At 36.7% G+C, this 12,506-nt stretch overlaps 1 protein-coding gene across 1 annotated transcript in view; it reads left to right on the forward strand.

The window, feature by feature from the left end:
- LOC145684700 (sodium- and chloride-dependent glycine transporter 2-like) overlaps positions 1-12,506 on the forward strand; it is a 290,540-nt gene that overhangs the window by 52,689 nt on the left and 225,345 nt on the right. The gene's annotated exons all lie outside the window — the stretch shown is intronic.

Consider the following 12,506-nt stretch of genomic DNA (forward strand, 5'->3'; position numbering starts at 1 on the left):
CCTGTCTAGAAAATAGATGTACATTTGTTTGTATGTTGGGCATTCCTGCAACGGCTGGTATGAATAATATGGAAATTAAATTGGTAGTAACCATATTTTGTGAGGAAGCAACAAAAGTTGGAATATATTATGTAGGAAGACAGAAATATGAAACAATTTGTGAAAAGATAACAATATCAAAGAAGATTTGAAGTGGACACATTAAATTAAATTGCATAGTGACATCAATGATATCACATTTAGGGCGAAATGGTCGTGATTTAATGAGTTAAGACAGCCGAATAGGAATCTGAAGCACCATAGTTCACTCCCAATCAAAATCTTGTGTCACATGTTTTAAATTCTTGGATCCTTCATACGACAAATGTTTTATTATTTTATTCTAAAGGAAATTAGAAATATCATTGCCATTGACGATATAATTTTGATAATAAAAATTGAACACACAGTGCAGACAGGGCATTTCGAAAAAATTGAAAAACTTTTTGGGTCTATATACAGCTGCTGGGCTAGGAGAAGCAATCCCAATAGCGTAGTGAATGGCCAACCAAGTTTATTGATATCTGCAAGAAACGTTGCGACTACTCCTTCGTGTAAATTTTACAGACCAAGAGGAGTTTTTATTCATGTACTACAACAATGCTATGCATACATCCAGATGTAGCCAGGCATAGCTACAAGAACACCTAAAACCCATATACATGAACTGGCTTCCACGGTCTCCCGATCTCCATCCAATAAAACATCTATTGCGGATCACGGTGCAGGTATGGGAGGAGAGATAGTATATGAGGGGTGTAGATGCAAAAGTGACAATTTCCACTTGGCCAAAATTTTCAGGACGAGCGATTAATTGATAACACGTAAACCCCATAAGATTTTAACGTACAGATTTTTTGGCATAGTAGATCGTAACAATATTAGAGGGTTGAACATAAATTTTCCCCAGAGAAAATAACTCAGGTTTCGTGATTACTGTTCCAAAATTGGAGATTGCAAATTTTGAAAACGAACGTGTAAATAAAACAAAAGTTCAAACATTGGAAAAGTTCCTGGCATATTTCTATTTACTCTAGGATAATGATTTGTATCTTGCTTTGTTCTAAATAAGAGTAGGTTTCCAACGGTACCACTTCTATATGTCTGTAAATGTCCCTGAGGGGAGAAATTTGGAACAAAAGGGCAATCATCTCCTAAAAAACTTTTTTTTTTCGATTTGGACGGGATTTTCCTGCTTCTGGTACATAATAGGAAAATCTGTGTGCTACATTTGGAAACTGTGTTTTATAACGAAACCAACGAGGTACATACTATGTATCTACGATTAATAGGGATGTGTCACCAATTTTTTTTTAAAAGTTCAAATATTTACCCTTTTCTACAAGCCGCCTTCGTTGTTTGTGATGTCACTGCCCCCAGGCATCGCACACGTGATTGTAGAATGCCCATAAAACAATGTTCTTTGATACTTCCTTACTTGAATAAATGCAAAAAAAAAAAAACCCGGTGTGCAAAGCTTTACCAGAGATTTATTGTCGTCACCACTCTGGTTTGTTATTGCTGTTGTGGTCAGACCGGCGTGGGTGCCTTCGTATACTCGTCGAGAGTGAAAGCAGTGTTTCAATTTTATAAAAAGCAGTGAACTAGTACAGACTTGTTGACTCACAAAATAGTGAGGAAGTTTGGAACGATTCCAGGCAAGCGACACGGTCGCCATGGCAACGTCTGACTCCAGCGGGCCTCTGATTGACTGAAGTGGAGAGTGTCACTTTTGAACCGCACCGGGTAGTGGAGATTGCAAATTTTGAAAAACTTGCCTTCAGTTTTTAATGGGAAGATATAGGTTTTGATCCAAACAGACTTTACCGTTCGGTCGGGGACACTTAAACAATACAGTCCCACCTCTAACTCAATTTCTCAAAAAATTGGAGATTGCAACTTTTGCATCTACACCCGTCATAGAGAAACCAGGTTTCTCTGTGAACCATATTCTAGTCAGATTTATGGCAATACTATCGCAATAGCTTCGGTAAATTTTGAGCGCTTGTTGCAGACATCCATGAGCTACTCTGTGTCATAGTTGCAACACTTGGTGATTATCGTAATTGCAACACTTAGTGATTATACCAAATTTTAATACAGATGTGTTGTTGTCTACATCTCTAGTAACATGGTCATTTATAGAAAGCATTGTGACCGGCCATATGAGTTTGGTGGTAGTCTAATATTTTGACCGAAAATTATGGATTGGAATTTTCTTGGGGTTCTAACATTTTCTCGCACTTCATCGTTCCATCACTTCCAGATAGCATCAGTTATTTTGTTTTTATCAATACCACCTTCAGTCTTAGTTGAATAACCGTGAGATATTGAACTAGAGCATTTATTTTGTTTTTTATTTCATGCTTGTTTCTAATGTTTCACATAACAGCAATAAAACTTGATGTGTCGACATACTGTTCTCGTTTCGCTGTTGAATGCATCATTCTACTATCATTTTCCACTCATTCCTGGCAGGGAAAGAAATTATTGTTATGTATCCACTTCGTTCGCTTTACTTCTCATTGTTCATTTTCTTTATATAGTTTAAGTTCCATTATCTCTAAGGTATTGAAACGCCCTTTTTTGAACGAGAAGAATATATTTAAGTAAAGAATTTGAACTCCATTAACCTCACACTGAAAGTATAATGATACAGTTTTACCCACCAATCACCCCTACGACGATGATGGCTGAACTTGAACTTAGACGGTGTCAAGAGTACCACTATTCATGTCAGCCACCCCGAAAATTATGGATTGGACACTAACATTCGCCTTTTATGATTATTTATACATATCATCACTCAATTTTCGAATAGAACATCACTCATACACACCCTTAGATAAACATTTTAACCAATTTAGTGTCGCAAGATTTTCGGGAGGCATAAGTTTGATAATAATGCTACTTCACTATTTTAATTTATTCACCAGTTATTGTGTGATTCGATCAGACGGAAACTCACATTTGCTTTCATATAATAGATTATGCTTTGATAGCCAAAGCCCGGTATATCTGAATCATTCTTGGTTCTCTTCCATTTGTGCTCCGCCACTTTATTATATCATGTGACTTATATTCACTTAAAAGATTTACTTCTGGGCATCTTAAATATAAATACTTCTAGAGATTAACATAAATCCCAGAAATGAACTCACATCATTCCAAATTTATCCACGTCTGCCTGTAAGGAAACGTTTTTTCACTCCACGATCGACAATAATATGCATATTACATGTATCAAATATATAATTGGCATGTAGAGAACATACACGGATAGACAAAAGAATCTACGGTAAAAACACTTCATATAGGACACGTAAGTTTGGCCTTGCATTGTACAACACGTGTTGCGGTTGCCGATCGCTTTTTGGTTTCAACGTATCATGTGGATCTTCCTCTTCCGTTAGCAGTAATCAGTTCACCTGTGAGTATCGTGGTGTGAAAGTGGTGCTGTAAAATGGGCGACTTGACAGTCTTCCAGAGAGACATGATCGTTGATGCCCGTCTGCTTGGAGCTTCAGTGACAACAGTGGCGAACACTGTGGGGGTATCGAAAGGCACTGTGTCCAATGTTACGAGAGCATACACAATTCATGAGCAAACGACGTCTGCAAAGCACAACAGTGGTCGAAAGACAATCCTGTCAGATAGGGACCGGAGGGCATTAAACGGATTGTAGCAGCTAAAAAGAAGACCACTACAATGAGAAATACGTCTGAACTCAATTCCGGCCTACAGAACCCGGTTTCATCGAACCAGTGCGACGGGAAATTCATAACATGAAAATTCATGGCAGGGCCGCTATCGCCAAATCCCTGGTCACAGCAGTAAATGCGAAGAGGCGTATCCAGTGGTGCAAGGACCACAAGGCGTGGACTCATGGGCAGTGGAGACACGTAATGTGGTCCGATGAGTCGCCCTTCACCTTATTTCTAACAACCGGTCGTGTTTACGTATGGAGAACACCATCGCAGGCCTATGATACAGACTGTCTGCTCCCAACTGTAAAGCATGGGGGTGGTTCTATTACAATATGGGCAGTGATATCGTGGTTTTCTGCAGGACCCATCATAGCCTTGCATGGAATGATAAATGCTAAGACGTATGAGGCCATTTGGGTGGACCAGGTTCTACCCATTTCCCAAATATTGTTCCCTGTGGGTGATGGCATCTACTAAGATGATTTTACACCCTGTCACGCTGCAAAAACGGTAAAATCATGGTTTAAGGAGCATGACCAGGAGCTATCGCACCTTCACTGGGTCCCACAATCACCAGATCTGAACATCATTGAGCCATTATGGTCTGAGTTAGAAAGGCGTATTCAATCTCATTAAGCTCCACCAGCATCCCTTAATGAACTGGAGCATGTTTTGGAGAAACAATGGTACAAAGTTCCACACACTACGATTCAGGAGCTGTTTACGTCCATTCAACGTCGGATCCAAGCGGTTTTGGACGCAAAAGGAGACCCCACACTATACTAGGTATGATTTTAACACTTTTGCAAACGTTTTATATTTTTTTCTAACCCATGTATATCAGTAATGGTATAAAATATAAAAGTTGAAACCTTGCGTAATGCATGCATATGTCCAAGGATTTGGAATGAATATTATCGACATGCCAAAAAACGAGTGTAGCTGGTGTAGTGGAGAGCATGTCAGACTTACACAAATCCTCCTCGGAGATCGTGTCACCAATAGGCGACCTGTGTGTTATACATGATGTATACACTGAGACCCCATGTTGCCTATAGTCGACATGCACTCAGCGGACAACTGACAAAGATACGAAAAAATAACTGAAAATTGGCTAACAGGGTATACAATCGGGGGTAATTATAATATTGGAACATAAAATTTCTACCAAAAAACTGCTGGACCCAAGGAGGTTATACGTTTCTTTTTATCATGGGTTCTAACGCCATCTACGAAAAGATATATTTTCTATAGGATCTACATTTTTGTGACAAGGATACCTCATGAATAAATGCAAGAAAATAATGGAGTGTGACGCGCATTTTTACATAGTAAATTATAGCATACATATTACTTAGGTATGTTATTGTCTTAGATGGTTGTGAAACTTCGAAGCTTGTTTACTAGTAATCTACTGCGAAGTGAACCTGACCAATATTTATTTTCCTTCACCAATTGAAACGTCATTAAGTAAAATATGAATCGGGTTATCTCCCTGTGAAACTTATTCCTAGAACTAGAACAACAAACAAAACTACTACAATTTTATCGCTGGTTATCCGACTCAACTGAAAGTAAACAGGACGTAGTCCTCTAGTGTTATTAGTTACTGAAAGTTTTGGGAGATTTTAATATTGTGAGTCCAGAGCAGCCGCAAAACACAATTTACAGAAGTAAAATACAAAATGGGGTTGCGAAAAATCGTAAAAGTGTAAGAACTATAGAGACTGTTAATATAGTGAAATCCCGTGTCTTCTATTTTGTTGGGAAGAAAGATCGAACACTCGTGATGTCCGGAAGTTACAGAGATATGAAGATGGAAAAATATTATTGTATCCTTGAAGAACCAGGTAACACATTTTTCGGCCATTCCTCTTTGACCGGATCAGCAAAGAATATTGCTAGTTCAATCTGCCGCGAATTACAAGAAAATAATGTGGATCTCCCAGAACATGGTAGTAACCAGCTAATACTAATGTTGGGTCAAAAGGAGGGGTAATTAGAGTGCTCGAAAACCATTTAGGAGGCCCTTACAGTGGTGCACATGTTTATTGCATTTCACTGAACTACCACTTCATCATTTAATAAAAGAAATTGATAGTGTAAATATTGGTCCGTAGACTTTCTCTGATCCTATTGGTAGATCATTGGTGAACTGTAAAAGATATCCTGTGTGTGGCTTCGAAAAGATTTCTTCAGAACTGCCTACATTCTTAAATGTCCGTGATCTCAGTTATGATCAAAAGTACTTGCATGAAATATGCCAATCTGTCATAAGAGGAGACTGTGATAAAAACTTAGCAGACAAGATACCTGGGAAACTTGTGCATGCTCGTTGGTTAACAACAGCTTGCAGACTTTCGTGTTTATGTATATCAACGCATACTCCTTCAGAGGAGCTTAAAACTCTCGCAAAATTCGCAGTAGAAGTGTATGCACCAGTGTGGTTCAAAATCAAACTAAAACCTCTGGTCAAAAACGGAGATAAACAATCGTTCTTGACCGTAAGACTTTCACGATGTTAACAAGAACCATATAAGACTTCTGTCAATAAAGTAATTTCAAGAAATGCATTATATGTTAAACCTAAAAATATTCTCGTTGCCATTATTGGTGGCGACTGATCAGCAACAATCCTTGCTGCTAATAAAATCTCCAATCCAGAAAACAGGGTAAACCTTCTGAAATTCGTTCCTTCCAAGTGCCAGTATTAAACTTTGAGGCTAATAATTACACAGGGATGATAAAAACTGGAATGAGTGTAACATAACAAAACCGCCAATACTGACTCAAGTGACAGATGACAAATTGCAAAAAATTTAAGTTCAAAAAATCTCTGAGTTTCCATGTCATATGCAAGCAGTGGCAAGATTAGTGAAAGCAGTGAAGCTTCTTCATGAGTAAATGACACACGAGTGAGAGATTTCTTTATTTGTTCCAAAATTGATCGAGAAAATACATGCCTTATTATGCACGAAAACGTGAATGAAACTTATGGAACTTTCAATCTAATGTTGGCGGGTGGATGGAATGGAACTCGACGGCAATCATCTCCTCGTTGTGAGTTCTGGTTTGATGTAGCTTGTAACATATAATATGAACTTCGGTAGCTTTAGAAATCCAACTTGACACGACAACGAATCTTAACGCCTTCGAATTACATTCTACTTCAAGGGAAGAGCTGTCTTAATAGTTACACAAATACACAACAAATGTGTATTTATTTACAAAATCTATCAAACTTAAGGTTCATTGCACCACAGCTAAAAATAATATAAGAAATTGAAATTTTCCATCGTACTAAGATATGCCCCTATCCAAAATCGAATTTTAAAACAATTGGGTCCTCTTTTCACTTCACTCTATTAACCACCCTACGACCAACTCAGCTAATCAACTCCATTATTGGAATTCGGCGTTTCCGATCAATATCACATACGAGTATTATTCTTTTATTAAGTTATTAAATACGTGTGTGAAGATTTTCGGTTCTTTTATTTATTGCAGTCATCTTACAACCAATTCCAATTACCTTAAATTGACAGTCTTCGTAATTAGGGGTGTCCAACAAAATTGCAGATAAACTCTTTTTTGTAGTTACATGTTTTGACCTAAACATGTATACGAAGTGTTTTGGCTTATTCTCTGAATACTCTGTATTTGCACCTCTTCGGGACGCTTTCAAAAATTTAGATTTTAAATTCCGTTATTTGTATTGTAAAGAGACTGCTTTTCCCTATATTCTTCTTATCATACCTGATAGTGAATCAACTCTCAGTTTCTTTTTCTTTTCATTATCACTGGAGATGAATGTTCTGTCAGGTAGGCTGCAGAGATATGTTTTTCAAAAATCGATCTTTGCTCTTAGTGTTTCACTTTGTAGTGGTTAGCTTAATTTAATGCTTCAGACAACAAATCGAGAAACTGGAAGGCCGAATATTTTGAGAAAAGAGATCAAACTGATGTAAATCTGACCTTGAATATCATAGACCAACTCTTTAGTACTCTATTTGAAAGAAATACTGTGTCATACGTTTATGCAATTCCTCTAATATATATTTTATATATAGTGGTCGCATACCCTGTAGGTAAGGTACAGACGAGCTGACTACTATGATACAGCAACGAACATTACAAAGTGGAGGTTGGATATATAAGAAATGATAGCCTTTACCAGTAGCAGAATAGTTGCACTGTATGTCTGATAGTTGGACAACCAACATAACAGCAAATACATACCCGAAAACATAACATACCAGGATATTCCTCCACTTGGAGGAGAAAGTATTACTATCTCAGAGCAGAGAAACTATCACGAGATAAATCTGCAGAAATTCAATTCACGTTAAGTTCAAAGAAAGAATAATACTTATCATGTAGAGACCGAAAAAGTATGGAAAGCTAAACAAAATGAGAAAAGAAGGAAAGAGGGAAAGGAAAGAGCAAAAGACATGAGAACAAATTAAATTTTAACACTTAAGGATAAACATTCTCCGTCTTTAACCTTGCCCCTCGTATCTGTCTTCTTTTTTCTCCCTTCATAGGATAAATCTCTTTCAGTGTCAAATGCGAACATCATATATAGTGTTTTATTCCTTGAAAAGAAGTAACTCAGTCTAGGCTGAGACTCGAACCCAGGACCCTTAGAATGACAGTAACACATGCTATCCACTTAGCTACACTGGCCATATCAACTGCGTTCTTAAATCAGACATTACACCCGCTATTATCAAACGTGTTGTTAAACCAATCGTTGTCTGCGAGATACCCCTGTTCCATTTGAAGTTTAAATTTTATTTACGGGATTTAGCAATCTATGGGTAGCAGTCCCCTTGCTTTCGTAAAAAGCATTTGTTCTGTAGATTAAAATCAAGAATGAATTAATCTGTATTCTTGGGAGCTTATTGATGCACCAACATATCTATCTATCTATCTATCTATATATATATAGAGAGAGAGGGAGAGAGAGACTGATCCAAGGGGGGCTATAGCGGCTATATTCCCCCTTAACGGTCAGGTATACACTGGATAAAGCCGCAAACTACGGTTTAGCCAGTCCCTTGATCATCCCCTGGATCCACCACTATATATATACATATATTATTTAAGAGCAATTGTGAGTTATTTAATAGAAATTGTGTATGTATAGTGGCGGACATAAATCATTGATCAGGTAAGTGCGACTGCTTTGAAACAAATGCAGAGTATGAGAATTAAAAATCAGTCATATCTGTGGTTTCGTGTGGAGAAGAAACAAACTTGTGAACCAAAGGTTTAAGAACATCTCAACTTATTAAATAAAGTTTGCCGAAGATTATTCACTTATATCATCATAAAAGAAATACGAAAGCTGTTCTGAAACGAAGAAATGTAACATACAACTTTGCAAGCGGAGGCAAAGAAACCTAAAGTAACGAGACTAAAGACGAACCGTTTTCCGCGTAGTTATCGTGGTTCAGTAGTCAAGGCGCTGGACCAGTAATCTGGAGGTTCGTGTTTCGAATCAACATAGGACATTTTTTTACTTTAGGATCTTTGATGGCGATTGATCGACGATGACACGCTTTATTATATTCAGATATTTGAATACTCGGATGTTTCAATACTTGAACTATCAAATCTTCATGAATAATAATAGTAATAATAATAAACTAATAATAATTTTATTATCTCGTAGAAGATTAAAACCTAGGAGCTAATTATCGCTCAGGTTATACCATTACAAGCAGAAACGTGACATTTGGCACGAATATTTTGGTTTTGTTTAATGTTGCCCACGAGAAGAGGATTTTTTCACCTTGTTTCTAAAAGAAACAGACAAAACAATGAGAATTAACATTTTATATTCGAGACGGGACAAGGCTAACTCGAATTATCGTCTCGATTTGGAGATGAGAATCGAGACGAGACGAAAGTATCGTAAACATTTCTGGTCTTGTCTCGATTCTCGAAATAGTGTATGTCCATTCTTTAAGTAACATCTGCTCTGTAGACTGAATCTCATAGGCTTTTTGTTACTTTGTATTTCAGAGCTCATTGAATTATGGCATGTGTAGGTATTTTTGTAGTAAAGCTTTCATAATTACCTCTTCATATTCTAAAGACTAGTTTATTATATGCCTTACTGTCGAGTGATATTCAGTTATTTTTATTACAGTTATTTTCCTTAAAACATACAGTAGAATACTTTTTACATGATACTTTAGTGGAAACCTTTTGTTTAAAATATGGGTAGTTGCAAAGGTGTGTCTTGAAGGTACGGAACCCCTTCTCCGAAATTTCTACGTTTAAGTAAGTTTTGCCAAATTTTAGGGCAACTTTAAAACTTGAAATACCATTATTATTATTATTATTATTATTATTATTATTATTATTATTATTATTATTATTATTATTATTATTATTATTATTATTATTATTATTATTATTACTGAAGTGTTGATAATTTAATGGTTCACCCTGTTCCACCCAGATCCCGCCTAGTGGGCATTGTGCTGAACAAACACACTGTGAGTAGGTTTTCTCCGTGTTCCGCTTCGTCCTACTTTCTTTATTCCAATATCTCTTTGATTCTCATCATCGACGTCTTCTGTAGCTTAACCGGCATAACCATTACTTAAAAAGAAATTTTCTTACGGCTCTTATGAGTTCTGTATCCCTACCTTCTACATAAAATTTGCCTCGAAACTTTCCTTTTTAACATTTAGCTAGTTGTAGGAACGTATGCAGAGGGTATGTCCTGATGGTCCTGACACTTCTCTTCAATCCCGGCTATTTTGTAAATTCTGCGTAACGCTACGGGCGATTTTAGAGATTTTAATACAATTTGTGCTCATACAGAATTTGTCATCTATATTATTATTATTATTATTATTATTATTATTATTATTATTATTATTATTATTATTATTATTCCTCTATATTTGAGACCTCAATATTACGTCCTATTCCAATTCAAATAAGCATACTGAAGTTAAGAAAAATAAAAGAATTTTTTTTGATCCTCTATAAGGATGAATTGCCTTATAAGTGATACTTTGAAAAGAAAAGAGGTGGAAAAAGAAGGTGTCAGCTACTGGACAATATGAAAATCGAACCTTCGGATGCCTTAACAGAAACTAAATAGGATTTGTCTTCATCATGATACATAGTAACACCTTTTCCTTGCGTAAATTATATTGGATTATGTATGCGTTATATTGATATTTTAACAAAATATATAAACAAATATAAAAAAGAATACTTCTATTTACCATTTTTTGTTGAACAAATATATGGAACGTGTTGAAAATGGCGAACGGAAATATTATTATTATTATTTCTAGTAGAAGTTCACGAACTTATTAACAATTCCACAATGATGTTTCAGACAAATTTATTACTCATTCTAGGCCTGAAGGATGACCCGTTTGTATTCATGAATTGTTTGCGAAATACGCGAAGTTTTCAGACAGTAGAAATTGAAATTGTAGACTGTGACGTCAGAGTTGTTAGTTTTTACCTTGTGAAGGAAGTCGTTGCAATTCTAAATTGTAAGAAGGAAACAAATTGACTATTTTTCATGTTATACATCAGAAATATCTACATTCTAAGTTATAAAATTTTTCTGAATATCCTCGGGGGACTCGAACTACGAACCCCTAACTCACGAAACGAATGCTCAAGCCACTTCCCTAAGATCGTCGTTTTAAGGAAGAGTCAAGAAACACTCGTCTATGTAGCAAATTGCAAACGTTTACGATTCCAATATTTTATTAACGACGAAATACTGATTTCGTACTCATTATAAACACATGAAACACTCATTATAAAATACTATACTGCAGAGAATTCAAGTTCAAATTTTAAAAACGACTGAACGTATCTCCATAACGTATCTCTATTATATTCGCCTATTCTCGTTTTACAGGTATTTCCAGTAACCTTGAACGACAGAGTGACAAACACAGGTACATCTAGGACATGTAATATTTCAAAGGCTCTCCAGCGGGAATCAGAACTGAGACTACGCCTAGTGAACTATCTAATGGGTGGGGTGCCTGGTTCGTTCCCAAGGCAAGTAACTTTCAGACGGACATATCGTGCTCGTGTGCCTTCTCGGGACATTCCCTCTTTCTCATTCCACCAATTCGTCCATCATAATTCACTTGTTTTAATCAGTATTTCTGAACTAACACGCATAATAGTTGGACATTAAACGTAAAGATTTCATTTTCAAGCTGTAAATTCAAACCAATCCAAACCGGAAAACATTTGTATTTTCTATTGCTCATTTACGTGTTTTCACAAAATATGTATATAGAAAAAACATGGGGAATCGTAATTCCATTCAAAAGTGAAACAGCAGACTCATAATACCTTAACCTGAAACAAAACCATTACATCTCGTTTGGAACTTTTCCAAAATATATACGCATATTCTGAAAAGTGGCAATATAGTGTTTATTTTAAAAGAAAACAACCAAAATGCGGTTCGTTTGCTGAACTAAATCGGTTTCAAGTTTAAACCGAACCTAAACCAGTTAACCCAGAGAAGACGTGGGTCAATGAAACCTTGTCCGACAACTCACTGACACAGCACCCACCGTGACCAACGACCGACCACCCACCGTGACGCTATCTGACCCATGACCCACCGTGATTCATCAGCCACCGTTACACATTATGGCCCACCACCCACTATGACCCACTCCGACCCACCATCCACCATGAACCACTGACCCACCAAAACACATCCTAATCAACTCTGACTTGATCCAC

The sequence above is a fragment of the Thermobia domestica genome, chromosome 5 (assembly GCF_964235325.1).
Source record: "Thermobia domestica chromosome 5, izTheDome1.hap1.1, whole genome shotgun sequence".
NCBI lineage: Eukaryota > Metazoa > Arthropoda > Insecta > Zygentoma > Lepismatidae > Thermobia > Thermobia domestica.